The sequence below is a fragment of the Aquarana catesbeiana genome, linkage group LG04, assembly GCF_042186555.1.
Source record: "Aquarana catesbeiana isolate 2022-GZ linkage group LG04, ASM4218655v1, whole genome shotgun sequence".
Lineage (NCBI taxonomy): Eukaryota > Metazoa > Chordata > Amphibia > Anura > Ranidae > Aquarana > Aquarana catesbeiana.
Genome location: NC_133327.1, coordinates 62401262 through 62428469, shown reverse-complemented (window position 1 = coordinate 62428469; position 27208 = coordinate 62401262). Strand labels below are relative to the sequence as shown.

Sequence of the window (27208 nt, the reverse complement as noted above, 5' to 3'; positions counted from 1 at the left end):
TTACGCAAAGTGCAGGATTAACCCCTTAGGTTCTTCAGTGACTATAACCAGAATGCTTTACTACATATACAGACTGATTTTACTGTTGTGGGTTAAGTAACACTTTAAGACTTTTTTCCTTAGCACTTTCAGCAAACAGTTTTGTTCCTTTGGCATAAAGGTTTTACATAAATAAATAAAGTCTGGTCATTGTAGGAACCCCTGCCAGTGGTAAATGGTTTGGCTCATCTCTGTAACTGATACATTCTGCTGGAAAGCTTGTTCTATTGAAAGAAAACAGACTTACTGGCTGGATCACCAGATGAAAATAGAAGAAAGAAAGAAAGCCTAAAAAAGAAAATGATTTCAGCTATCACATCTAAGAAATGGTAAGCTGCAATATAATAAATATTTGCTTTTGGATTTAATTGCCCGTTTAAATACTGGTGCTGGTTGATGATATTTACCAGATAGCAGATAAAATCTATACAGTGATCTGCTGGTACTACTAAGAAAATACTGCTTTTATGCTAAAGTCAGATTATCCTCACATTTTCCTTTATTTTAGACTCATAACTGGACAGAAGTGGGATTTCTGATTGTATAATGTGTGGGCCTGTGAACCTTCCTTATTCTGCGACATTCATCCTACCAAAGAAATGTTTTTGGGGGTGCTTATTTCAGATGATTGCAAAATGAGTAAAGAATGTGCCCTGGCAATGGGGAAAATTATTAGAGAGATCACCAGCAGGAGAAACGCTGTCCTGATTTTCCTTTATAGATCGTTAGTTATCACTAAACGGACCATCAGCAGGAGGAAGAAGTCCTGATTCCTCTATATAAATCTTCAGTTATCACTTGAGGGATCACCAACAGGAGGAAGGAGGTCCTGATTGTCTAAAATAGATCTATAGTTATCACTAAAGGGATCAGCAGCAGGAGGTAGGAGGTCCTGAATCTCCTAGATAGATCTTTAGTTATCATATAAGGATCACCATCAGGAGGAAGGAGGTCCTGATTCTCCTAGATAGATCTTTAGTTATCATATAAGGATCACCATCAGGAAGAAGGAGGTCCTGATTCTCCTAGATAGATCTTTAGTTATCATATAAGGATCACCATCAGGAGGAAGGAGGTCCTGATTCTCCTAGATAGATCTTTAGTTATCATATAAGGATCACCATCAGGAGGAAGGAGGTCCTGATTCTCCTAGATAGATCTTTAGTTATCATATAAGGATCACCATCAGGAGGAAGGAGGTCCTGATGGTCTAAAATAGATCTATAGTTATCACTAGGAGGATGATCAGCAGGAGGTAGGATGTCCAGATTCTCCTAGATCAGGGGTCTCAAAGTACCGGCCCGTGGGTCATTTGCGGCCCTCGGACCGGTTACAAGTGGCCCGCAGGCAGGGCCAATCCTAGGCGGGTGGCAGCGGCTGGGAGCTTTCTCTCTCTGTCTTCTCTCCCCCGCATGCTGCTGCAGCCCAGCACAGGAGAGCAGAGTGGAGGGAGGATTGTCCATCGCCCCGCCCACCTGTTCTATCGAGAAATGCCCCATCGAATAGTGCCTGGGCTGAAGGGTGCATGCGTTGTACGTAACATCACAACAGGTGATTTTACCATCAGCTGTTGTGACGGCGAGGCGGCGCAGGCGCAAGCGCACAATAGCCGACAGAATTTTTTTTTTCTGTCAGATTGTGCCCCACGCTCCCCCGTGCTCCTGTGGCAAGTTCATGTCCATTATGGATGGATTTCTACAAGTTGTGGGCGGATTTATGGGCACTTGGGGGCAGAATTACATATCCAGTGCTGCAAAACAAAACTTTGTGATGGGCAGATTTCTACATTTCTTGTGAGCGGATTTATGGGCACATTGGGGCAGAATTAGGCCAGTGCTGCAAAAAAATAAAACTTTGGGGGTTATTTACGAAAGGTAAATCCACTTTGCACTGCAAGTGCCCTTGAAAGTGCACTGAAAGTGCACTTGGAAGTGCAGTTGCTCTAAATCTAAGGGGTAGATCTGAAATGAGTGGAAGCTCTGCTGATTTTATCATCCAATCATGTGCAAGCTAAAATGCTGTTTTTTTATTTTCCTTGCATACCCCCCGCGGATCTACAGTGACTTTACTTCCAAGTGCACTTTCAGTGCAAAGTGGATTTGCCTTTAGTAAGTAACCCCCTTTGTGATATTCTGCCCCAAAGTACACATAAATCCGCCCACAAGAAATTTAAAAATCCCCCCATCAGAAAGTTTTATTTTTTTGCAGCACTGGCCATCTTATTCCGTCTCAAAGTGCCCAAAAATCCGCCCACAAGAAATGTAGAAATCCGCCCACAAGAAATGTAGAAATCCGCCCATCACAAAGTTTTGTTTTGCAGCACTGGATATGTAATTCCGCCCCCAAGTGCCCATAAATCCGCCCACAATGTGTAGAAATCCGCCCATCATGGACATGAGCTCGCCATGGGAGCGCGGAGCACAATCTGACAGAAAAAAAAAATTCTGTCGGCTATTGTGCGCCTGCACCGTCTCGCCGTCACAACAGCTGATGGTAAAATCAGCTGTTGTGATGTTACATACGGCATATGCGCCCTTCAGCCCGGGCACTATTCGATGGGGGGCATTTCTCGACAGAACACCTGGACGAACTGCGCATGCGCCGTACGTAATACCACAACAGCTGATTTTACGATCAGCTGTTGTGTTGGTGAGACGGCGCCTGCGCACAATAGCCAACTGAAGACATTTTTCAGTATGTAGGTGAGGGGCGGAATTTAACATGAAGGGGGCGATTTTTTTCATGGAAGGCCAGTGCTGATTTAACATGAAGGGGGTGGATGTTTCCATTGATGACCACTGCTGCAAAGATGGGGGCAGAATTTTAAACGTTTAGCTAGCTAAATAGACCCTCCAGGAAGAATAGAAGATAAAGATTTGTTTAGCAGATTTGTTTGGGCATCGTTAAAAATTCCGCCCCCATCTTTGCAGCACTGGCCATCATTGAAAACATCCGCGCCCTTCATGTTAAATTCCACCCCTCACCTACATGAACACTCCTCGGCAGCGCAAGGCACAAAGTGACAGAAAAATGTCTTCAGTCAGCTATTGTGCGCAGGCGTCGTCTCGCCAACACAACAGCAGATAGTAAAATCAGCTGTTGTGCTATTACGTACAGTGTATGCGCAGTTCGTCCCGGGCACTATTTGATAGCGGGCACTTCTCGACAGGACACTGGCCCTGGATCCATGGTCCTGCTGCCACCACAGGGCGTAAGATTGTGGTGTTCTCAGGGTGCCCAGCCACTAGGCCTGTAATGAAACCAGGACCTGAAAGGAGGAGAGGACTCGAGAGGCAGAATATCAGGCCACCAGCTGACTGCCAGGAGGAGAGGTAAGTGAGCCATCACACAGAGGCTGAGCAAAGTCCTTAGTTGCTGGACTGGGGTTGAAATTTGTGAAGAGGGGGTATTTGTGGAGTGTGTGTGTGTGTGGAGGGGGGGGGTATTTGTGGAGTGTAAGGGGGGATATTTGTGAAGTGGAGTGTGGAGGGGGGGTATTTGTGGAGTGTAAGGGGGATATTCGTGAAGTGGAGTGGGGGGGGTATTTGTGGAGTGTAGGGGGTAATGCTGGGGTTTAATATTGCGTCCGCTGACACCAGTGCTGGGGTTTAATAGTGCGTCCGCTGACACCAATGCTGGGGGTTAATATTGCGTCTGCTGACACCAGTGCTGGGGGTTTATATTGCGTCCGCTGACACTAGTGCTGGGGGTTAATAGTGCATCCGCTGACACCAATGTTGGGTGTTAATATTGCATCTGCTGACACCAGTGCTGGGGGTTAATAGTGCGTCCGCTGACACCAATGCTGGGGGTTAATATTGCGCCTGCTGACACCAGTGCTGGGGGTTAATATTGAGTCCGCTGACACCAGTGCTGGGGGTTAATATTGAGTCCCCTGACACCAGTGCTGGGGGTTAATAGTGCATCCGCTGGCACCAATGCTGGGGGTTAATATTGCGTCCGCTGACACCAGTGCTGGGGGTTAATATTGCGTCCACTGACACCAATGCTGGGGTTTAATATTGCGTCCGCTGACACCAGTGCTGGGGGTTAATAGTGCATCCGCTGACACCAATGCTGGGGGTTAATATTGCGTCCGCTGACACCAGTGCTGGGGGTTAATATTTCGTCCGCTGACACCAGTGCTGGGGGTTAATATTGCGTCCGCTGACACTAGTGCTGGGGGTAATATTGCGTCCGCTGACACCAGTGCTGGGGGTTAATATTGCGTCCGGTGACACTAGTGCTGGGGGTAATATTGCGTCCGCTGACACCAGTGCTGGGGGTTAATAGTGCGTCCGCTAACACCAATGCTGGGGGAAAGGACAGTTTGCATGCGGCCCCCAGTGGATGTGAACATTTGTCCTGTGGCCCTTAGGTAATTTGAGTTTGAGACCCCTGTCCTAGATAGATCTTTAGTTATCATATAAGGATCACCATCGGGAGGAAGGAAATCCTGATTCCTCTATAATGATTATTAGTTAGACCTCATTTAGAATATCATTTAGAGTACCACGTTGCACTCTCTCTTTAGTAAATCAACCCCAAATGACTCCAGAGATGGGCAACATCTTAAAAAAATCTGAGGAATAAAACATATCAGGAAAAACTGCAGGCACTTAATATATACATTCTTGAGGAAAAAAGGGAAAGCGATTAAAACCCGTTAAATACATTAATGCCCCGTACACACGGTCGGACATTGATCAGACTTTCCGACAACAAAATCCATGTATTTTTTCCGATGGATGTTGACTCAAACTTGTCTTGCATACACACGGTCACACAAAGTTGTCGGAAAATCCAGTCGCTCTGAACGCAGTGACGTAAAACACGTACATCGGCGACGGAACTATAAACAGGGCAGTAGCCAATAGCTTTCATCTCTTAATTTATTCTGAGCATGCGTGGCACTTTGTGCGTCGGATTTGTGTACACACGATCGGAATTTCTGACAACGGATTTTGTTGTCGGAAAATTTTATAGCCAGCTCTCAAATTTTGTGTGTCGGAAACTCCTATGGAAAATGTGTGATGGAGCCTACACACGGTCGGAATTTCCGGCAACAAGGTCCTATCACACATTTTCCATTGGAAAATCCTATTGTGTGTACAGGGCATAAGGGTTTGGATAAGGCCCAGGAAGGTTGTATTTCTCAATGTTAAGCTAAGATTGAAAACACAAGGACATAACTTCAAACTAGCAGGAGGAAACTTCAGAACTAACCTAAAAAATAATAATTTTACTAAAAGAATAGTTGATACTTGTAACAAACTTCCAGCAGATATAGGGAGTCATTCAACAATAATTGAACTAAAACATGCTTGGGTCAAACATAAATTTATACTAAAAAAAAAAAAATCAAAAAAGGGGCAGACTTTATGAAGAACCTTATCATTTTCCGCTGTCACCCTTTTATATTTTTATTATTCATGAAACTGGTAGTAGAGGGCTTATGAAAGAAATCCAGAACCAGCTTTCTGACCTCCAGACCCAAGGGAAGGCAAGCATAGGTATGTCATCAGTGTTGGAGGACTTGCTATACAAGGAATCCCTGTTCAGCAGCTCAATAAAGCCAGCTCCTTTGAGCTTTGAACTAAAGCAATGAGAGAGAAATCTAGACAATGCACCCCTTCAATATTTTCAAAGCTATTTGCTGTCACAGTTGATTACCTCCACGCATATCAAATGAACCTATCAGGCCCAGGTAGGGCACCTTATCTGCAAGCTGTAGTGTCAGGGGAGAGATGCCATATGGCACTAATGTTAATGAGGATGCTGGCAAAATGGTTCCCATTTATTTAGAAATGTAGTAAAGCCTGTCAACATCAACATAATTTCTGTATCTGCATTATTCTCTCTTCAATAATCTCCTGCAGTCAGATTAAGTAGAGCTTTTGGTATGGTTCTTGAGCAGCAGCCTTGTAAATCAGCAAATAATTGTGCATGGCATTAACAAACATTATCCACCTCTTGGGGGTTGTACCAGCATCCCTGCCCCTTCAATATTGTACCAGGACAAAAAGAAAATCATTTTTCGGAATTTAAAGGTACATATATTTGATTTGGAAACATCACACTATTTTTATTAAAAAGAAAAATATTTTATTAACCAATTATGTTAAAATTGTAAAGCACATACTTATTTTTTTTTTTTGTGTTTGCAATACGTCCACCGCCACATCATTGGTAAGTACATAGCTCACAAGTTTTATGGCAAGAAAAGCATATGCTATATATTATGGGAAGAACCATAAACTATATATTATGGGAAAGAAACGATAACCAGCACTGTAACAGTTGGTCTATATGGGTGAGACTATTTGACATATGTTGACAGGCTGACAAGAAGACTATGTTTGCAGACATGACAGTGTAGTAAGAAATAGCTTCTGGCTAGAAGACATTAGTAGTAGTAGTAGTAAGTTTAACTGTACACTGTATATGGCCTTTTGATGTCATTGGTGGATGCGATTGTTACAGTGTAAATAATATATATATTACCAATACTTTTCAGCCTGCTTCTTAAAGATGACTATAGTGATATACAGTAGGTTGGTATAAACAAAGTCTCTTTAGGAGTGTATGGGAAACCAGCGAAGAAGTTCATCATCAGCAAGCTAAATGGACCCTTTGAGGTCTTTCCAAGTAATATTACCATTATCATTTGACCTATAGAGCCGTATTAGTTTATATACAGCATAGAAATATATATTTAAATATATATTTATAGATAAATACTCTTATAAAGGGCAATGGTGTCAATAGATGGATGGAAGGCTCTTAAATTTTCTCTATGGCCTTATGCTCACAGATCCTTTAAATACACCTCCATTGTTGATTCCTGTTTCTACACTGATGTATCATCAGGGTATTCTGATAAAAACAAATTCCAGGTATATGGACACTGAATATTATTTATTGTTGGTTACAGACCCTACTGTGTTGATAATAGACCCTTGATATATATTTTTCCTACGGTCACCTACATTCCATAACAAGCCCTTCAAGTAGGTCCTATAGGAGATTATAATTAGATTTATATTTAAAGAAAAATAAGGACCAGAGAGAAATGTTTAATTGTGTTTTTTTATAGCCATAGATTCTTACCTGAAGTCGAGGTACTTTTCTGGACTTCAGTAAGGAAAATCAGTGCTGAACATTGGCATAAAATTGGACTATCTGCAGACTTGACCCCTAATAGATAGGAAGGATTTTAGGGATGTAGGGTCTAAGTGCTTTAGATGGTATGAATAATTGTGGCCATGATGTCTGCAGATCTTGGGGTGGGGGTCCCTTCACTGTTACTAAGGGGCAAAGCCCACCCCTAATGAAAAACCCCCACCATAATCCTCCCTCCAACAAATGATTTGGTCCAATGTATAAAGCAAGGTCCATAAAGACATGGATGAGCCAGTTTGGGGTGGAGGAACTTGACTGGCCTGAACAGGGTCCTGACTGTTGGAGTGGAGACTGCGAGCCAGGCCTTCTCGTTCAACATCAGTGCCTGACTTCACAAATGCGCTTCTGGAAGAATGGTCAAACATTTCCATAGGCAGACTCCTAAACCTTTTAGACAGCCTTCCCAGAAGAGGTGAAGCTGTTATAGCTGGGCCAACACAATATTGAACCCTACGGACTAAGACTGGGATGCGATTAAAGTTCATGTGCGAGTAAAGGAAGGCGTCCCAATACCTTTGGTAATATAGTGCGTATATATATATATATATATATATATGTGTGTGTGTGTGTGTGTGTCTGTGCCAAGGAGTAAAAAACAATACTTCTTGTCTACAAGTAAATGAAAATATGTAACCAACAAAACCATAAATCATATCATCCTGTCAGCGTTATCCTAACAGATGTGCAAAGAACATGTGCAATAGTTCATGAAATAAATTAACAAAAAAAAAGAATTCATGAATTAAAAGAACAAATAAACTATAAATATATTCCAAATTTGACATGTACAATTAATTCATAAAAAAATCTTGTGAAAATGTTGTTACAACAAAGTGCTTAAAGTGTCCAGTGCAATAGTGTGCCACATTTTATATGCAATGTTCCAAAAAAGTGCCCTGTGCTTTAAAAAGTAAGATGCAAATCTTCAAATAACACAAAGATATTCCTCATGTACTGTGTATTTCTTCAAATGTGAAGATAAACCAGTGAAACCTCTATCAGTCACACTAAATGACTCACCAGAACTAATGACCTAATCAATTTAATCAATGGGTCCTCTCTTGTCTAATCAATTAGTCCCAGTGGTTTCTCCTCAAAGAGATGATATCAGCATAAATTAATTGTCAGAAATTATGGGTGGAAGACAAGAAAAGACAATTCTCATTGCATAAATCCTCTTTTATTAAAACCACATTAAAAACAAAGTAGTGCATTCAAGTATAAGAGGTGTTGTTCCCAACACTAAAGGTTAACCGCACTGTCTTGTTAGGCCTTTTTCACACCTATGCATTTTTTAGTGTGTTTTCAGTTTTGCAGAAACACAGTACAGTCCATTTAACATGGTTTCCTATGGGCCATGTTCACATCTGTGCATTTTTGCAAAGGGCCAGGGACTTTTTTCTGGTTTTTGACTCCATAGACTTCAATGGATAAAAAACACGTATTGAAAAATGCAAACTGCACCTGGAATATGCAAACTGCAACCTGCATAGGTGTGAACCAGGCCTTAAACTGCGGCGGCTCCAGCTGCACACACTGGCTGCAGGCACACACAGACCAACGATGTACAAGCCCCACCTTACGCTTTTCGTCATGATGATGTCTTCAGGGATGGATTTTGGATGATGAGAATCTTCTTTACTTGTCTTCCACCCATATTTGCTGAGAATTGAATTATGTTGGGAACTCAAATTGTGTTACTGGCCAGATCAGCAGATAAAAACAGGGAAAAAAATACTAAAAAAAAAAAAGCTAATGCAGCCACCACATCTAAGGATCGGTAAGCTGCCATATATTACATTTTTGGTTTTGTGTTTAATACTGCTTTAAGGAGACCACTTTGTGATTCTCATCTATGGAGTGTCTTCAATGCAGGGAGCAGCCATCTTGACTGGGTCTAGAGGACAGTGATTGAATGATGCACCAGAACATGGAGAGTGAACTGTGCTGCTGTAGTAAGGGAGGTCTGTTGTACCACCAGCCAGGTAGGAAGCCACTGTGGGGACCATGTGCTGCTGCAACCATTCTCCTGTGTTAAGGAGCTGGGAGGGAGCACCACAAGGCTGCAGTGAAGGGAGAACAGTGGTGTGTGGCCAGAGTTTGCTGGAGCTATCTGATGTTGTGCTCCCCAGGAGAAAAGGGCTGATTGGAAACTGTTGTTGCTATCATACTCTGTGCAATGCTACATGTGAAGGGACAGTCCTGGAGGCAAGCATGTGTGTGGGAAAGAGACTGAGCTGCTGCTGCAGCTATGGAATGAACAGATCCCTGCCATAGTTGACTACAATTGGGCGAGAACTCAGAGAAGCAAAGAGACTGAGAACCTTTCCCCTGGGAGGGTGGGATTTGGATGCCTGGTATGATCAGGCTGTACTAGAGAACACTCCCACCACTTGTATGAAAGGAAAACAGAGATGGAAAAGGATTGAAAGAGAGAGATCATCAGCAGCCTCTATCCCCGTCTGACTTGAACTGGACTGTTACTGAATAAGAGCACCTGTCCAGAGACCCAGAAAAGAGTATCCTGGGATTGGTAAGAGCCTAAAATATTACGAGTTAATCTGTTGTCTGCTGGGAGCTGTTGTGCTTTCTTCAAGAGCCCCAACTTTGGCGGCCAATGTTTTTTCTTCAATCATTTTTCTGTTTCATCAATGGGACTGTTATAGCAGATCAGGACTGTGTTTATAGGCTGTTGAAAACTAAATGCAGTTCTGTTCTGTTAATTACTGTTAGTCAGAATACTGCAGGTGTATAACCATACACTATATTGTCCTAAATATAGCAGGGAAAGGAAGGCTGTGTTACACTTCCTTCTGTCACAGCAAACTACCAAAACTGTCCTTCTGCCTTGATAATCAGTTGGCAATTGTCAAAGGGGGGGGGGGGTGTTGTGGGGGTATTGTGGGGGACAGAACAAGGCTAGATGCTTTGACTGCCAAATATTAGCAGCAGCACAGGGTGTTCCAGGAGATAAATGGGGATTATGACCTTTCCTCTGTTGTTTTTCTTGGAATGCCCAGGACATTGGAACAAAGTGTCATGACACAAGGGAAGTTACAGAAGAGAGGAGGATTTTGTCATTTTGGTGTATGAACGTTTTTTTACACCCTTTGTTTAACTACTTCTGAATTTTATGCCCATATAAGTGGTATATGCTCTTAATGACATAATTATTAGGTATGGTTCTAATGTTCCATGAAAGTCATATAATTACTTGGCGTAAAGTTCAGATTTAACTTACTGTTTGGTAGAATTGCCGTGCTGAATCAATTTAAAATGCACTCCCTGAAAACAATACAGCTGAGACAAAAGTCAATTCCCACTTCATAGGATTTATGATCCTATATGCTCAATTCCTAGGTGACTTAAAACGGTGCTCCAGCCCCCCACAATTTTTTTTTAAATCAGCAGCTACAAATACTGCAGCTGCTGACTTTTAATATTAGGACTCTTACCTGTCCTGGAATCAAATGTCAGCACCCCAGCCGATGTTTCCATCGGCTCTTGGGTGCTGCCGCTGCCATAGCCTGCAAGGGAAATCGGCAGTGAAGCCTTGGGGCTTCACAGCAGATTCTCTAATGTGCATGCACGTTCTGAATGTCCCTGTGGCAGGAAATGAGGAGGGGCTGCTCGCCACGTAGAGGTCCAACGGATCTGGGGACAGGTACCTATCAAAAACAAGTACCCTCTCCCCCCCCCCCGAAAGGTGCCAAATGTGGCACCGGAGGGGGGAGGAGAGAGATAAGCTGAGCTTCCACTTTTGGGTGGAACTCCGATTTAAGCTGGCCATGCACCAGTAGAATTTGATTTAAACATTCATATGGACATTCTGAAAGATCGTTTGTCTAAGAGCCCTTTCACACTGGGGTGGTTTGCAGGCGCTATTGCGCTAATAATAGCGCCTGCAAACCGACCCGAAAGTGCTGCTGCTGTGTATCCAGTGTGAAAGCCCCGAGGGCTTTCACACTGGAGCGATGCGCTGGCAGGACGGTAAAAAAAGTCCTGCCAGCAGCATCTTCGGAGCGGTGAAGGAGCGGTGTGTATACCGCTCCTGCCCATTGAAATCAATGGGATGGCGCGGCTATACCGCCGGCAAAGCGCCTCTGCAGAGGCGCTTTGCAGTGGTATTTAACCCTTTCTCGGCCGCTAGCGGGGGGGTAAAACCGCTCTGCTAGCGGCCGCATACCGACGGTAAAACGCCGCTAATAATTGCGGCATTTTACCGCTGACGCCGCCCCCCGCCCCAGTGTGAAAGGGCTCTTAGGATTCATTAGTGCCATTATAGGACACATTTTGTATGAAAACCCGGAAAAAAATTGATTGATTTAGATCATAAAAGCTTTTTGGTTAACCTCTTCATACTACTGGGCACATACCTAGACTATAAACAAAAATCTGGAGCTGTAAAATAGTGATGGGCCAATCTATTTGGGTTTACTTCTACCTCAAAGTGGATCTTGCAGCTCTGAGCAACTAAAACATACAGTATAAGGTATTAAGGTATCCCCCCCCCCCCATTCACAATTCTAAATCCCTAGGCCTAACAACAACAAAAAACTTAACTAAAAGAAGGAAGAAATACCTACCTTAGATCACAGCTTTTGTAATATTCTCCTAAGCAAGGTGACATCACTCATCCCTCTCATGCAAAAGCTAAGGATTCCAAATTTGGTAAAATTGGCCTCCATGTTTATAAAACATGACATTATTTTAATATGCGGCCTGAATTATCCTTGATAACAAATACATTGGCTGAGCACCACAGTTGGTTACCAAGACCCATGAATGCTCTCCTACAGATGTTTTATTGAAAATAGAAGCCGGACCTCCCAGGGAGAGAAGACCTTTATTTATCCTGTGTAGCTTCCAGAGACATCAGCTAATTCCATGGGGGGAGCATCACTGTGGTTAGGAAATGGTAAGAATAGATTTATGAGAAACAGACAGAAACACACAAATGTCCTCGTGTCATCTCTTTCTTTCAGGAACTTTTATTGTCATAGAGCAATAGATTCTATCAATTTCTAAAAATAATCCTGAGGTAGGCTCATCATAACCTCCAAAAGACCCCCCACAGAACCAGTGTGGATCAGCCATCTTTGGATCACTATACATATTGCAATTTGTTAATTTTCAGCATTAGATTTAAGAAAATTTTGTGAAATGCGACTATCCAATCAATGTCTATCCAATCAAGCAGGTCCTTTCACTACATAATTGCAATTTGTATTGTGAACTTTAGAAAATAAGGTACAGAATTTATATATCTCACTCCAATCATGGGTCCAAAAAAAAAGGAGTTTATCCCAAATTTTTGGATAGTGGTGGAGATACTTTCTCCTCTCCATTCCCTGCCCTAGCCCACTGCAACTGGTCTGGTGTAAAGTTTTTATACAGTATAACTATTTAAACATAATTGTTTAACATATTACTACAAGGCAAATAAAATTAAAGGTAGCAGTGTTTTTTAAGTAAAGATGATGGGAACAATACTAGTGGTATTTCAGAGTACATGATACATTCTGGAAGAATACACAAACAGACAAACAGTCCCGGGGCTAGGAAGGTAAGTGCAACCGTTTACCCTACAACACACATATAACTTATGATCCCTTTTACTTTCTACCAAAGGCAACAAACCATGAATAAGGGTGAGTGGAGGACTGTACTCCAGAAGCCCACACCTTATTAACTGCCTGGAGCCTGGAATAAATATTTTTAGACAACTTGGAGTGATTTCAAACATGCAAAAACATAGTACATCCGCACACGTCTGTATTTCTTTCCCTTCATTGCATAAGCATGGCAGTACAAAACAGTCAAGCTCCAACTTGGGCTAGACATGGTCCAAAATGTTCCTCTGTGAAATAATAGACTGAAGCAGGAAGTCAGAAGATGCATAAAAGAGGGGAAGATCTGGCACTGAAGCGTGGAACAGGTGAATGTGACCTATGTGATGGAGATGAACAAAGGCAGACATTTCTGAAGTCCAGCCTAAGTGACAACCATGGCTGCCCCCATAGATACAGTAAAAAAATAAATATAGCCACCTAGGTGTAGGAAGTGGATTACAAGGTAAAAATAAAGGGAAAAAAGCCTGAAAAAAGAAAATGCAGCCACCACACCTAAGCACTGTAAAGCTGCTGCAATATATTACATTTTTGTTTTTGGGTTTAGAGTATAATTTCACCTTGCCCATTGACTCCAATTCATCAATATGGCAAAATTTCACCAAAATCTTCAGATTTTTGCTAAAATTATAGAGAAATTAATAAATAGGTCAAAGTGGTTCTAAAGGTTAAATGTTTTTTCCATAATGCATTTCCTTGCATTCCTAGGCTTTGCTGAGAACAGTGGGAGCCATTGGGGAAGTTGAAGCGCAACTGAAAAGTAGACAGTTGTGGACGGAGTCGGTTGGAAGCCGTTTGGAAGCCGTTTGTGGGTTCTAGGACGAGTGTGTACCTGGGGAGAGAGGTAAGAGCGGAGACCCAATACACATGGAAGACCATCGGGTGAAGTATGAACGGTGTAGAAAACTTACGCAAACAATCCCAAAAAGCACGGTATGACCAGTAGATACTGATACAGTATCTAGAAATATGAGTAGTAGGTTAATATCCTGTGTTGAGTGTCAGTCCATATAAGGACAACAGAAACACTTTGAATGGAGTACATTTTATGTCCATAGGAGCACAAGCACTTTATATTGAGAGCACCGTCATACTGGGACTTTTTACTGGACTGTTTGCTGTTATTGGTTTTATATCACAGTATATTAATGCTTTATTTATGCTTTATGCTTTTATCAAAATGATGAATGTGGGCTTTACAGGTCAAATTTATATAGATAGCAGCGTTGTTTTCAATTTCACATATACTGTATGTTTGACATTTGTGTTTATTTAGCACATAGGGTTAACTGCGGCAGCTACAGATAATTAATTTTGACAATTTGTATTCATTTATATGATTCCACGGAGTGGGGTAATATTTTTGAAATTGCTTCATTGGCTCCTGCTGCTGTCAGTCAAATCCTGTGAGCAAAGAGCGGGGCCCGGGGCTGAGCAAGGCTGTGTGTGTTTATGGACACACACAGCCTTGCTCAGTAGTGTGCTCTCATGTCTGCCACCATAGCAAGTGCTTGCTATGGGGGAAGACACAGAAGAGGAGGAGCCAAGATTGCTGGCAAGGCACCATAGGAGAGGAGGATCGGGGCTCAGAGCAGATGAGTATAACATGTTTAATATTTTAATTTTAAATAATGCCCCACTGGAGAGGTTTTCTCCTACTTCCTGTCCCTAAAATGCCTGTACAAAAACTGGGCAGTACAGTTACATAGCTCCCAACTGTACCTCATTTCGGGGGCTGTCCCTCATTCAGAACAAAGTTCCTCTGTCCCTCTTTCCTTCTAATTTTTCCCATTTTGGCCTGATCTATATAAAATGCACTACTTAACTATCACAAAGTGTTCACCAGTGCTAAACCTTTCATCCAATTTCTAAATTGCTGCATTTGTAAATTGCAGAAGACAATATAAAGGAATAGTAGAGGTAAAAAAAAAAAAAAACACTTGTGGGTTTAACCAATCATTTTTTTGTACAATTCTCCTTTAAGGGAGGTGTGGCAGGGGGTGTGTCCTATGCCTACATACTTTTTGCTTATAGGTGTCCCTCATTCCCAGTTCAGAAAGTTGGGAGGTATGCAATTGTCAGCAGGACAAGAAGCTACATGAATCAATAGAACATCTGATTTAAGAATAAAACTCCACACCACAAATTAACAGTCCAGATACAATTTGTTCCAAACTTAAAGTTGGGTAGGAGATCAAATTAGAAAACCAAAGGAGTTGATTTACTAAAAGCAAATAGGCTGTTCACTTTGCAAGGACATTTGTCTGATGAGGTCTCTCTGACTGACTTCCATCATCGAATCAGGTGTAAGGAAAAATGCATTTTTTTTCCTTGCACATGATTGAGTATTCTTTGCAAAGATAAATTTCACCACATCTACTAAGCTCTGAGGCAAATTCCCTTGCAAAAGTGAACCGCCTATTTGATTTTAGTAAATCAATCCAAAAGTGCTTTGGGGAAGGTTTATCCCCTGCATCAGAACTAAGAAGATATAACAAAGTAGTATTTAAATTAATACAATTTTCTGTTTTTTTGCAGAACCTAAAAAGATGATAGAAAAGTAAGCTGTATAAAATATAGCTGCATATTATAACTATAGATACTATGAATAAGACACATACTGTGAATATATGATCATGATTATAATATTTTCAACAGAAATATATTTAGTAAAATGTAAAACTCACTATAACTCCAAATAGTACTAGAACTTGTTAAACAATATAAATAGTAATGTAGTAATAGTAATTATATATAAAATATAATGTATAAACAATATAAATATATAAATCAACAAAAAAGAGATAGCTCTGTAATAAGGATTATTTACTATGATTGCATGATATTATAATTATTATTTTCAAAGGGCAGCAGTCATCTTTTCCTTCCTTACAAATCATTGCACATTTTTTCAGCAATTAATTCAAAACACCTCTTTCACTATGGCCGCCAATCACTGAGGCGCCCTTTGTTTGGTGCACTTTGTTTAATCCATTGGAAGCCATCTCTATAATGAAACCATCTTGTGTTTGCCTCCCAAGCCAATTGTTCCCAGTCCTCCCCTGACCTGGTCCCCCACATGGGGTGCCGTGTTTCCTCCTGCTGGCCACTACATCACAGCAGGACACAGTAGTGATATTGCGGCTGGTGGGAGGAATCATAGAGCTCACTACAGAACCAAGTATTCGACACATGTGAATAGTGTGGATAGTTTCAGTGCCTTTAGCTTAGCAAGAGAGCAAAGACTGAAGTCACCACCCACTGGAAAGGTAAATATTACTAATCTTCTTTTACAATGTTGTTATTCTTCTTCTATTATTTTACAGTAACAACAGGGTCACTCAAGAATGAATAACCCATGAAAAGATAAAGCAACAATACCAGCTTTGCTGCATTATTCACCTTTAATCCAGAGATTTCTCCAGTAGTACTTTATTATCTGCCAGTAGATGTCCGCAGCCTGATGGCCAGCATCATTCAACACAAACATCTTTTGAGCCCAGAATGTTCTGGATCCACTGTGTACACACGACCAGTTTTGCGTCAGAATAAACTCCGAAGGTTTCTCCGACGGAACTCCGATGGAATTCCATTCAAGCGGTCCTGCCTACACACGGTCAAACCAAAGTCCGACCAAAGTCCGACTGTCCAGAACGTGGTGACGTACAGCACGTACAACGGGACTAGAAAAAGGAAGTTCGATAGCCAGTAGCCAATAGCTTCCGTCTCGTACTTGCTTCAGAGCATGCATCGTTTTTGGTCCGTCAGAACAGCATACAGATGAGATGAGCGGTTTTCCCGATAGGAATTGGTTCTGTCGGAAATATTTAGAACATGTTCTATTTCTAGGTCCATCAGATTTTTCGAAAAAAAAAAGTCCGATGAGGTATACACACGATTGGAATAGACGATGAAAAGATTCCATCGGACTTTTTCTGTCGGACATTCCGCTCGTGAGTACACGGCTTTTCTCGTTATGGAGTAGAGAAGCAGCAAATTGATAGTTTCATTATCACGCTGAGTGAGGTTTTCCTAGAACAAGATAAAAAGAAATATCATGCAGGTGAACATATAGGAGCACAATTTGATGATACTTAAACAAGAATGAGCTGCATGGTCGAGCTGCCAGAAAGAAGCCTTTACTGCGTCAATGTAAAAAAGTCAATATAACTGTGAAAAGACTCTTCTGCCTTTTCTAGATGATTGTGAGACAAATTTCTTAGTTCTATGACTGAGCTTGAATCAAATAGTGTGATTTTATTTCCACACATTAGCTCAAAAGACCTTCCTGCACACATAATTTCAGGAGATTTCATAACCTCGGTTATATACTTATAGGACCAAATTAAAATGTAGATATTAAGAATATAACATTCCCCTATGAAATATGAATAATAATCATATTTCCTTTATATCATTCACACGTCCATCCATATCACAAATACTCTGGCTTTGATCTAATAATTCCAAATGTTTTGTCATTTGTAACTGAGTTTGCAACTCCAGAACCCATTCTTCTCTTAAGCATATTTTGCAAAAGATCATCACCTTTCCTGATTTCATTTCTAATTCGAAAATAATTTTTTTTCATTCTAAACATTAAACATAACTGAAATATAATGCATAACATAATAATAATAAAAATAATGACTATAGGATGCGATAAAATATTTCCTGCTCCGGGATTAATTGAAATTTTCCCCCAAATTGATATACTATTACTGAATTTTTTCCACCAATTATTACCTGAGAACTCTGACCATTGATGAGCTATTTCTTACAAATTTCCTTGTTCATGTTTAAACAATATTTCTGCATTCTGAAGTTCCTTAAAGCGGGGTTCCACCCAAATTTTGAACAATATCTGTATGTATTCTCTTCCTTGCCTAGATGCTGACATGCCGTTTAAAAAAATTTAAATCGCCGTAATTACCTTTTATTTTTCTATTCTTCTTTGCACTTCCTGGTTCTCCTCCAGTGGGAGTAGGCGTGTTTCTAGCCTCTCCCAGACTCCTGGGAGCTAGTCTCAGGCTTCCCAGGATGCCACTGAGCATGTGCGGGAATGAGAGGTGAATGCTGGGAGCACAGCATTCACCGCATCCAGGAAATAAATGCTTGTGGGCTTCAAATGCCCACAATGAAGATGGAAACCGCCTGCAGTGAATAATATAAGTTATTCTTTCCGACGACATCTGACACAGGCGGACATATTACACACAATATGTGAGTATGTAATGCTGAGAAGAAAAGTTTGTGAATGAACTCAAAAAAAAAAAAAAAACGATAGATAGGTGGACCCCCGCTTTAATCACTTACGGACTGGCCGCCGTCGTTTTACGTCGCTACTTTGAAGAGGAATACCATTGTTATGGCAGCAGCTAGCTGCCATAACCCCAGTATCCTCTTCTTCAGCGGGCGGTCTGCTTCAAGATAAAAGCAGTCTCTGTGGCGGATTTGCCGCAAGATCACTTTTATCGGCGGCGAGAGAGGGTCCCCCCTCCTGCCGCTCTCCGGTGCCTTCTGCCACTTACCGGAGCCATCGACAGTGGCGGAGGCTATCGTGTCCTGTCCCTGGCTTGGCATGGAGACAAGTGAGGGGAAGATGGCCACTCATTCTCCATACCACTGCAGGGCGGAAGCGACGTCAAGACGTCACTTCCGTCCATAGCTCTTAAAGGGACTTTTTTTTTTTCAAATGACATAAAAAAAGTTTTTATTTTATTGCATTTTAGGGTAAATATGAGATCTGAGGTCTTTTTGAGACCCGATCTCATATTTAAGAGGTCCTGTCATGCTTTTTTTCTATTACAAGGGATGTTTACATCCCTTGTAATAGGAATAAAAGCGACACAATTTTGTTTTTTTAAAAGGATAGTGTAAAAAAATAAAAGGTAAAATAAATAAGAGAAAATAAATAAAAAATTTTAAACACGCCCTGTCCCGCCGAGCTTGCATGCAGAAGCGAACGCATATGTGAGCCGCGCCCAAATATGAAAACGGTGTTAAAACCACACATGTAAGGTATCATCGTGATCGGTGAATGAGAGCAATAATTCTAGCCCTAGACCTCCTCTGTAAGCCTAAACATGCAACCTGTAGAATTTTTTAAACGTCGCCTATGGAGATTTTTAAGGGTAAAAGTTTGTCGCCATTCCACGAGCGGGCGCAAATTTGAAGAGTGACATGTAGGGTATCAATTTACTAAGCGTAACATTATCTTTCACAATAGAAAAAAAATTGGGCTAACTTTACTGTTGTCTTATTTTTTAACTCAAAAAAGTGTTTTTTTTTTTGTAAGACCGCTGCGCACAGAAAATATTGCCTCGACTGCCATTTTATTCTCTAGGGTGTTAGAAAAAAAATATATATAATGTTTGGGGTTCTAAGTAATTTTCTAGCAAAAAAAAAATGTTTTTAACTTGTAAACACCAAATCTTAGAAAGAGGCTTGGTCCTTAAAGAGGAGGGCCAGTCAAAAAAAAAAACAACAAAATTAAAAGTCAGCAGCTACAAATACTGCAGCTGCTGACTTTTAATTAGACACTTACCTGTCCCAGGGTCTAGCGATGCGGGGGGTCGAAGCCCCGCTCGTCTCCCCCTCCGTTCAGCGGCGCCGGCATTGCAACTGTGGGCGCCAGGCTGTGGCTTCACAGCCTGGCACCCACTGCGCATGCGCAAGCGGCGCCGCGCGCCGTGATTGGCCACTCAGTCACCTGGGACCTGTAATGGGTCCCAGATGATTGACAGGAGGGAGGGAGCAGAGCTGAGCCCTTCCTGTGCCGAGACGGAAGTGATGTCACCAGCCCAGGCACTGGAAGAGGCAGACTACGAGGGACCACCTAGCAACAGGCATTTAGAGGTGAGTAAAAAAAAAAAAAAATATCCAAATGTTTTTTTGTATTTTTTTTTTAGGATTTTTCATGTAGTTTTTTTTTTTTTTTTTGGGGTGGAACCCCACTTTAAGTGGTTAACTAAAGCTATTAATAAACCTTTATCCTTTTGAATTACATTTGCCCATTCTTCCCAAGGAAATTCATCTATCTGAGATATATTGTATTGTGTGGGAAGAGCACTTATATTTTCATAAGCATATTTGTTAAATTTGTTCTCTACCCATTTACATTTATTGCTACAATGTCTCCTTCTATACAATGCGAAGAAAGTTTTAATACCTTCTGTGTCTGTCATGATTTGGAAACAAACATTCTTTTTATCTACAAGAGTAATTAATTCAGAAGTAGTTTCAACTTTTTCTATTCTTGCTGAACATAATGTATGATTATGATAACAAGAATGAAATATACTTTTGTCTTGATTAGGTAAACAAATAACTTTAGACTGGAATTGTAAACATGATGACAGATCTAAGGCCCCTTTCACACTGGGGCGGTGGGGGCGTCGGCGGTAAAACAGCGCTATTTTTAGCGCTGTTTTACCGTCGTTTTTGCGGCTGTATTCGGCCACTAGCGGTGCGGTTTTAACCCCCGCTGGCGGCCGAAAAAGGGTTAAAACCGCTCGAATAGCGCGGCTATAGCCACGGTATTGCCGCGGTATAGCCGCGCTGTCCCATTGATTTCAATGGGCAGGAGCGGCGAAGGAGCGGTGAATACACCGCTCCTTCACCGCTCCAAAGATGCGGCTGGCAGGAGTTTTTTTCTTCTCCTGTCAGCGCACCACTTCAGTGTGAAAGCCCTCGGGCTTTCACACTGAACAAACAGCAGCGGCTGTTTTGGGTCGGTTTGCAGGCGGTATTTTTAACGCAATAACGCCTGCAAACCGCCCCAGTGTGAAAGGGGTCTAATTGTCCTAATTCAAAATTGTCACTGTTAAACGCAAAATCTGTATACTGTAATTTATAATTTAATAATTGTGTACTGCTGACAGGTAATCCCAAGACAGTAATTGGAACCAGTATTTGTTCTTTCCCTACTATTGGAATCATAAAAGAACTATAACATACATTCTGATTGCATCCTATCCATTTATTTACCCATAATTGTATGATTAATTGCATATACATATTGTCTGGGTAAATTCTGTAAAATGCCAAGAGGAGTTATTCCACCCTGAAATGCTTGCGCAATTATTTTCAAATTAGTGGAATATTCGGTCTGGATCTCTAAGCATGCTCTGGTTATATGAGAATGTTGTTCACTTGTCATTAAATTAAGAGTAATATTTTGAAGATGTAATATAGATGGACCCATTACATTAGCTGTTTTAATAAACATATCTTCTAATATCTGATTTAACTTTCTTTGTACCTTAATACTTTTAATCCCACTAAACCAGGGGTCTTAAACAAGCGGCCCTCCAGCTGTTCCAGAACTACAAGTCCCATGAGGCATTGCAAGGCTGACAGTTACAAGCATGACTCCCAGTGGCATGATGGGACTTGCAGTTCCGCAACAGCTGGAGGGCCGCCAGTTTGAGACCCCTGCACTAAACCAACTGTCTCAAGATCAGACTTTAAAGTGTTAAAATCCATACTATTTCTTATACTTCCAATAGTACCGACTCCTCCTAAAATACCTTCAACAATACCACCCTTATTTCTGTTATGATTCCTACTATTAATTCCAAACCATCTTTCAATACCCAATTCCATATTAAGCAAATGTCCTTGACATTGTCGAAACCTTGTAAAAATTTTCCATTCTGAAATATTAAAGTTCCACAATATAATGACAAACTTTCCCTCTCTCAAGAGAGCTCTGGATTGGAAATGGTTAATCTGGAAAGGATTAGCAGGAACATTTTCTTATCAATACATGGAGTTTTCCTTGGAGACATTACAACACTTGCATTAGCACATTTCAATGGATAGTTTTCTATTGATATACAGCACTCATATATACCGGTATCATTTAAAGATACACCTATTCGATGATAAATAAATTTATCATTAATCCAATTCACACTACCAAAAATTCCTTTATGAATTATATTAGTAGTACTGTAAAGAAAACTACCAAAAAATTCACCATTCCTTTTCCAAGTTAACAATGAACTTTGAGGTAAATATATCTGTGTACTACATACCAAATGCAAACTATCTTTGTCTTCAATAATTTTTAAAGACTGTGGAGACACTTTTATTTCTGGAACAATCATATCTACCACAGTAATACTAATTGTAACACTTATTTGAGCTAATTTTCTTGTTACTTTAAAATCCCATATTTTTACAATGTCCCCCTTTTCATCTCCTATTATATTTAAATGTTCTGGATCTAGCATTTTTACAAAACTTTGTAATAGGTAATAAGACTGTAATTCTGGGTAAAGTAATTTCCCAGACCTTATAATATTATTAGTAACATCTCCAGACCAAATTGTTGAATCATTACCTTTTACAAATACTGACCAGAAACCCCTTTCCACTATAATACATTCAAAGGTTCCGGTTCTGTTATTTAGTTTATAAGACCCCTGCATTTTAACAAATTTTGTTTTAGATTTTATTTTTACGTTGACTTCAACATCATTACTATGAATGAAATACAATTCCATACAGCAAGTATATCCTTGTCCTATGCATACATATCCAAACAAATCTTCAGCCGTATTGATATCAGTGTATGTAAATTTATCTCTTTTGTCATCTATAGTGATATCATTGTCTTTATCACTTTTGTCATCTGTATTGATATCAATATCTTTATCACTTTTATTATCTGTATTGATATCAATATCTTTATCACTTTTATTATCTGTATTGATATCAATATCTTGCTAGCTTTTGTTATCTATATTGACATCAATGTCTACATCTCTTTTGTTTCTGAATAATGTAATGTCTTTGTTGTGTAAATCTTCAATCCTGTTAACCTCTGCATTGCTGGAACAGTTTGTGATATATTTTACCGCAGATAAAATTGTCACTAGAGAAAAGATGATTCTTGTGATTATGATGATAAGTCTTCTCTCTTTAAAACTTTTATTTTCTTTTGTTGTCATCTTTCCTTCTTTTTGGAATCCATGATTCCTCCAGGTCAGATTTTTAGAAATCATTCCTGAAAAAAGAAATGCAGTATCATTATCTCGGCATATACAATTTGCATTGATTGGTGTGTACTCACATTTTATGTTGTCTACGTGCATTTTTCACTGAATTGAGAGGTCTTTGGACTTGCACCATTACACCTTGAACATCTAAAATGTCAAATGGACCTTACCAATTACTTTGCCATGGTCCACTTTTCCTGAAAATTATTATCATAAGTTGTCCTCCTTTCTTAAACTTAGAAATACTGTATGTGGAGGCACCATTTTTTGCATACAAGTAGCTGCATGTGGCAAAATATTGTTCAGATTGTCCTGTAACATCTGTAACCATTTTGTTTTCTCTATTGCCTGTCTTTGCGGCATAGACAAAGAAAATTGAGTACTGTCCGTGATACTTTTTTTATTTGCACTAACATACAATTTTTCAGGACAAGCTTTCGGGGTATGTCCCCTTCTTCAAGGTCCAAGCAGTACTGATTCACAAATTTTTAAGCAGAATGTTAAAGAAGGAAAAAAAAAAAAAAAAAAAGAAAACCAAACACAATCGGCATAGACAAAAAAGGTTCATTGGGAAACACAAGCGGCATTTTCCTTCCTGTCATTAATTCATTAAATCATTAATTCATAATTAACCCCCATCAAATCATTCTTTGCAGCTATTACCTTTTGTACCACCACCCCCTCCCTTTAGAATGTAAGCTCTACGAGCAGGGCCCTCCTGTACCTTTTGTATTGAACTGTACTGTAATTGTGTTGTCCCCCTTATACATTGTAAAGCGCTGCGTAAACTGTTGGCACTATATAAATCTCGTATAATAATAATAATAATATAATAATAATAATAATAATTCAAAAGGAGAATACTGTGTTGTTGAAGATGCTGTGATTCTGACACTCATCAGAACAAATGGTACAGCATCAACCCAAGTATTTCCTCTGTCTAACAACATTTTTGCAATTCTAGATTTGATAGTCCTATTCATTCTTTCCACAATACCTGCAGACTATGGATGATATGGTACATATCTGATTCCTCTTGTACCAAATTGTAATGTAACTGTAATGTCTGCCTTCATTTTGTTAAGAGCTGCACAGACTGTTGGCGCTATATACTGTAAATCCTGTATAATAATAATAATAATAATAAAAATGAAATCTCTGTTCTATTCCCAAGATTTTACACATTGCCTGCATGATTTTACCTGTAAAGTGGGATCCTCTGTCACTATTGAGGTTTGTTGGTATACCCCAAACTGGAAAAACATCAACCAAAACTGAAGCAAATCTAAATCCATTTTTCCCTGATGGTAATGGTCCTATATAATCTATTTCTATAGAAGACCAAGGACCGTCTGCTGGGGGAAATGAAGAAAATGATAAAAATGTCATCTGGGTACAGTGTAGCATGACTGCGCATCTAACATTAAAAGTGCCAAAGCGCTGAAACCTTAAAAATAGCCTGGGTAGGAAGGGGGTGTAAGTGCCCTGTAGGCAAGTGGTTAAACACCATGCCATAAAATTAGGGACCCATAATCAGAAAATTCTATTCCTTTGATCATCACGAAAGTTGAAATGATCACAAAAACTTTAAAAGACATCCTTATTGTCAAACGCATCTGCTCTTAAATCATAGTGGGGGATATCTTTCAAAATTTTCATCAACTGATCATGTATTTGCAACTTAAGCTTAGACGCTCTATCTCATAACTTTAACTTGCGTACTTCTGCTTCTCTCGCATCATCTAATTCCAAAGGAGAATCTGTTATATAAGAGGCCTTAGGCATTTCTGACTGAGTTTTGATATTCCTCGTCGTAACCACAGAGATATGTTTGTTTTTTGAAATTGTAACATCCTACATTTCCATTTCACTCTCCAAATGCTCAATATAGTTACAAAAAAATCACAGTTTGAACAACTAGGTTCAGTAGATAAATTCTCATGTGTTTTGTGTAATTTCTGAAACATTTTCACCTCCTGATTTGTTCACTACACAAATCATATGTTTTTTCTGGCACATCATAAACCATTGATTTAAAAACTGTAACTAGCTTCATTACATTCCGTAATTTTTTTTTGTTTTAACTAAATCTAGCCTTATCAATTTCAACATTCGCCTGTGAACATTGTTCATACATTGATTTCCACAAAATAGTGTCAGACACATAATTCGCTAAACCTTTAAATTGTATTTTACTTTCATTAGCTAGACCAGGGATCTTCAAACTACGACCCTCCAGCTGTTGCAGAACTACACATCCCATGAGGCATTGTAAAACTCTGACATTCACAGACATGAATAGGCATGATGGGAATTGAAGTTCCTGAACAACTGGGGGGACATAGTTTGAAGACCCCTGAGCTAGACAATCAACACATTCCATGATTTCTCACTGAATATAGGACTTTTTCCTTTATGCGCTGATCTCAAATAACCGTCTTTCAAGACTTCTGATTTCCACATGAGATTCTCAGGTGTTCACAATCATCAATCGATCAAATTTTCTTCTAGGTTCATTTAATAGTTCCAAAGTTTAATTTCAATACATCACTTCTCCCCTCTGATTAAGGAAGGAAGTGGTAAAAAAAGCTTCTGCAAAACTGATACTGGCTGCCATGCGCCAAGGTAATAAAGTCAATATAACTGTGAAAATACCTGCCTTTTCTAAATGATTGTGAGATAAATGTCTTAGTTCTTTGACTGAGTCAGCTTGTCAAATAGTGTGATTTGATTTCCACACAAAAGTTACAAAAATATTTACAAATGTTGCAGATTAAAATACAAAATAAATGTAGGTTTCAAATAAGATCAAAAATTATAAGATAAAGTTGTTTGTTTCAAAAATATAAGTTCAAGACATGTGCTTAAGATGGCTGAAATTTCCTTTGTTCTGAGATCAGCTGTCTGTATGCAGATTTATGTAGATATGTTAGAATTGAAGAGAAGAAGAAGAAGAAGAAGAAGAAGAAGAAGAAGAAGAAGAAGAAGAAGAAGAAGAAGAAGAAGAAGAAGAAGAAGAAGAAGAAGAGTGACTCTAACCATGTGTCTTTCTTTTAAGAAACTCAATTTTCTTGTTGAAAGCACACCTAAAAATAACCACTCCCTTGTTACTCCCATTATAACCTCCCCTCCACTCCCCACAAGGGTGGGGGCTAGGAGTAAGAATTCAATTTGGCCAGCATGACTAATTAAAGACAGAGCTAGAAGAGAGTTTGCAAGACAGCTTGGCTCAGAGTAATTATATAAACACCCAATTTCTCAAGCAAGATATCAGTGACATAGGAATACCTTTAAAAACATAAAACTAAAGATCATCAATCAATGTATCTTGACAGCCTCTTGAAATTGAGAACTCAGTTCAAATGTCAACATCTGTAAGTCATTAGCTCAAAAGACCTTCCTTGCACACATAATTACAGATTTCATAACCTCAGTTATATACTTATAGGACCAAATTAAAATTTAGATATTACGAATATAACAGTCAACGCCACAAAAAAAGCCCGGTTACAATATGCCCAACAACACCTTGACATGCCTCTCCGGCTTTTTTGTGGCAATGGCAAAGTAAAGGCTTCTTTTTGGCAACATGACCATGCAGCTCATTTTTGTTCAAGTATCGTTCTATTTTGCTCCTTAACCACTTCCGGACCGCCGCATGCCGATAAAAGTCCTAACTTTGAAGAGGAATATTGTTGTTATGGCAGCAGCTAGCTGCCATAACCCCGGTATCCTCTTTTTCGGCCGGCGGTCCAGTTTCCGATAATAATGGTCTCTGCACCGGATTCGCCACAAGATCACTTTTATCGGTGGCGGGGGAGGGCCCCCTTCCCACAGCGCTCCAGTGCCCTCCGCCGCTTACCGGAGCCGTCGGCAGCAGCGGAGGCAATCGGATCCTCTTCCTTGCTGGGTATGGAGACGAGTGAGGGGAAGATGGCCCCCACCCATCTCCATACCATTGCAGGGCAGAAGCGACGTCAAAATGTCACTTCCTCCCATAGCTCTTAGGGGGCCATTTTTTTTTAAATGAGAACTTTTTTTACATTTTTTTAAATTGCATTTTAGTGTAAATATGAGATCTGAGGTCTTTTTGACCCCAGATCTCATATTTAAGAGGTCCTGTCATGCTTGTTTTCTATTACAAGGAATGTTTACAGGAATAAAATAGGAATAAATAGGAATAATAGGAATAAAAGTGACACTTTTTTTTTTAAAAGAACAGTGTAAAAATAAAAAATAAAGGTAAAATAAATAAGACATTTTTTTTTAAAATGTGCCCTGTCCCGCCGAGCTTGTGCGCAGAAGCAAACGCATAGGTGAGTAGCGCCCGCATATGAAAACGGTGTTCAA

General features: G+C 40.0%; 1 long non-coding RNA gene across 1 annotated transcript; it reads left to right on the top strand.

The window, feature by feature from the left end:
- Positions 1–9616: 9616 nt before the first annotated feature.
- LOC141141379 (uncharacterized) lies at positions 9617–19760 on the top strand. The gene is made up of 3 exons (XR_012244054.1): positions 9617–9754; positions 13560–13695; positions 16178–19760. It is a non-coding gene; the product is annotated as an uncharacterized lncRNA (long non-coding RNA).
- Positions 19761–27208: the final 7448 nt, after the last annotated feature.